The sequence below is a fragment of the Lepidothrix coronata genome, unplaced genomic scaffold (assembly GCF_001604755.1).
Source record: "Lepidothrix coronata isolate B3197 unplaced genomic scaffold, Lepidothrix_coronata-1.0 Scaffold196, whole genome shotgun sequence".
In the NCBI taxonomy this organism is placed as follows: domain Eukaryota; kingdom Metazoa; phylum Chordata; class Aves; order Passeriformes; family Pipridae; genus Lepidothrix; species Lepidothrix coronata.
This window is the reverse complement of record NW_016690376.1, coordinates 1144803-1148193: the sequence shown is the minus strand read 5'-3', so window position 1 is coordinate 1148193 and position 3391 is coordinate 1144803.

Below are 3391 nucleotides of genomic sequence, written 5' to 3'. Positions count from 1 at the left end.
ACTTTCAAAGACTGTTGTATACTGGAAGATCAGCTGAACAGGCCAGCACTGGCAGCTGTGGCTCTCTTGAGATGGTCACACATGCTCTAAAATTACATTACTGGGGTGGAACAATTCTGATCCCCCCAAGGAGACTGCACATCAGGAAAAGGTTGTTCACTGAAGGGGCAGTTGGTCATTGGAACAGGCTCCCCAGGGAGGTGGTCAGGGCACCAGACCTGCCAGAGTTCAAGCAGCATCTGGATGATGCTCTTGGTCATATGATTTAGTTTTAGGTAGTCTTGCAAGGAACAGGGAGTTGGACTTGATAATGCTTGTTCTCTGATTCCATGAGCTCAGAGCTACTGGACCCTGTATCTCTTGGACCCAAACTCCCATACAGGCCACAGGACAAGCAAAGATCTCTTCTGTAGCACAGAGGTGACACAAAAGCCTCACATTACTGCACACTTGAGGCCACACAACCAGGGGAGGGCAGAGGCAGGCAGAGGACGTGGGTGCTGACCCCTCACAGCAGGGATGAGCTGCTCAGCTGGGACCAGGACAGGCTTTGGCATGGCAAGGGTGGGAACTGCCACAGTGGAATACTGTGGCTCAGCCAGTATTCCAGCCTCAGCTCCAAGGTCCTCTCACTTCACAGAGGGGAAGCAGCAGTGCAGATGAGCAGGATCTGGGACTGCTGCAAGGGAGCCTCAGATTTAGTTTCATCCCATATCAGGATGGACTGCAGTTACAAACAAATAAACTACAAATAAAATTTCAAGACATCTTGACCCTCAAGTATAAAAACAATTCATTTTGGATTATTAAGCTGTTCTCAAAGATACTCAACTTTGGCTCAACTTTGCATTTCATCTTGCTTTGCTGGCACATTAACTAAAGGACATCAGCTGAGATATCTAACACTTTTTGCCCCATGGCTGGCCCCTTACATGAAGTTTCATAATGCACAGCCAGGTCAGGGGAGAGAATATGGAAACAGAGCCCTGCAGAGATGAGAGAATATGGGAAGGCAGAAAAATACAGAGGAATGAAGCCAAACTCCTCCTACTGGGCTACGTGTGGATGAAGAACCACTATGTAACATGTAAAGGTCTTCCAGAAGCCACACTGCAAAGTTAAAAGATTTTTTTCTCTCTGGCAGTGTGGTAACAGAGGGGAAGGGATAGTGCAGTCCTGAGATCTGAAAGGAAAATAGGGCACAGGGACATAAAGCTAATAGAATAAAAGTAGAAACCAAGGTTTCCACACACACTGAGGGCTGTATTGACACAGAGTAAGCAGTGCCCCACACAAGAGAAAAGAAGAGAGGCAAACACAGCTGCTTCCCCACTCTAAGATAAGCAGAAGAGGTGGTATAGAAATAAACCTACTACCACCAAAAGAAATCAGAATGGGGGGGGAAAAACACAAGCAAAGCAGTGAACATAACTGGCAGGAGGTCTGGCTCCCTCCCCTCCCTGAAACAGGTGTAGAAACACCAAGGGAAAAAAAAAAATCAACAACATGCCAGCCTTGATGTCCAGAGAGAAAATACTCCAATGCAGACAGCAAAACAAAAATCTATCTCTGTTTACAGCTACCACAGAGGAGGTGGTGGTAGAAATAATGCCTAGAACCCAATTTCCAGCAGAACATCAGGAGAGGGAAGGTGCTCCTACCTTTCTGTTGTCCTCTGGAAGAGTGTTGATGGCTGGCTTATCCACCCTGTTGCTCCTGGGACAAGAAGGGCAAAGGAAAAGAGCTGCTACCTGCACTTAAAATTAGATAAGCGATTATTTAGATAATGTTTTCCTTTGAATAGAAAAAATTCATCACCTCAGACTGGTTTCCACAAGTGGTTCAACTCAAGTGCTAACGTGAACTGAGGTAGTTATTGCCATGAGAACTTAATCCAAAGAGTACTCCAGTGTGTTGGAATTTTTCATGGCATCTAAAACTGAGTACATTAGGTTTAGTGCCATGCACATAGCAGACTGAGAAACCTGGAACTGTGGGTTTCTGAAGGACAGGCCGAGGTGTACCCAATCCATGAAGGGACCCAACAGGCCTCACACTCTTCAGGTCACTTTGTAAGACACAAAATTTCCTGCAGAAATGGAGCAACCCCTTCAGAGGACACTCAATTACACCACCAAAGATTTAAAATGACTTTGTGAAGAGGAAAATAAAACCAAACCCAAAGTTTTCTTAGTGATCACGAGCTAACCCCACCCACTCCCCATCCTCAAATCCAGCAGTCACTTACCATCCTCCAGATCACTGTAGTCTTCAAGTTAAAAAAATAAGCTCAGCTCTGGCAAGTTCTCCCTCCCTCCCATCAGGCTGCACAGTGCTGAGGCATTTCTGCTCCTCACAGAGCTCAGGTTCAGCATCACCACCTGCCCTGCAGAGCAGACCCACAGCTGGGTTGGAGCCTCTTCCTGGTGAATCCAAGTCTCCAGATGAATGAACAGCTGCACAGCAAAGTATTTGAGCCAGTCCCCTTCCTCTAGAGGCTCACTTCATTTCAGGGTGGGAGATTTAATGCCAATCCTGCTTATTCTCCCAGGTTGATGTGTGTGTCAGGTTTCCATCAATCCTGTTTTAACCTCCTCCTTCATGTGCTTCTTCATTTCAAACTGCTCCTTCTCCACACCGTTTTAGTTCATGTCTTCTTCACTCCTTACCCTCTATTTCCATATTTCCAAGCACTTCCATTTCCCATTCTTTTTTGCATTATTTGTGAAGTACTCTTACAGAACACCAACTCCTCCCTGCCCTCTGTGCACACGCAAACAGAACACAAACCCAAATGATCTTAATAAATTATAGGACTTGTAAAAAAAAAAACCCACAGCTTATTTTCCAGCCTACAACAGTTTGCTGCAAAGCCATTTTCCCCAATTGTAGACAACATAATTACACACACACACACACACTCTCCCCCTCTCAGGCAGTTGTTTGGCTGCCAGCCTGATAAATAAATGCCCACGTTGTAGGAGGGAACATTAGACAGGCAGTACTTTAACTCATTATATGAACATTAAAAGGCATATTTGTATTTTAAGATACTATTTCATTGCATTCAGAAGCCACTGGAAATATTTTTCTAAATTACCTGCTATAAGAGCCTTAAACTTAAAAATGTGTGAAAATTATAGTTCCCCGCCCCATCCCAATCCAACCTGTATTATAAAATAAACTTACTGACAATGCAGCCTTCTCCAGAAATAAAAACTTTCAGTATGTGCTGGGGGAAGCTTTTAAAAGGAAGGGGAAAGCTCACACCAGTGATAAATTTGGTCAGTAAAATTACTTTTATTCTTTTTTTTTTTTTTTTAAATAGAAGGGCTTATACAATTGAGTATAAATATCTTTGAAGAACATGGAAATGAAATGAAAAAAAGTG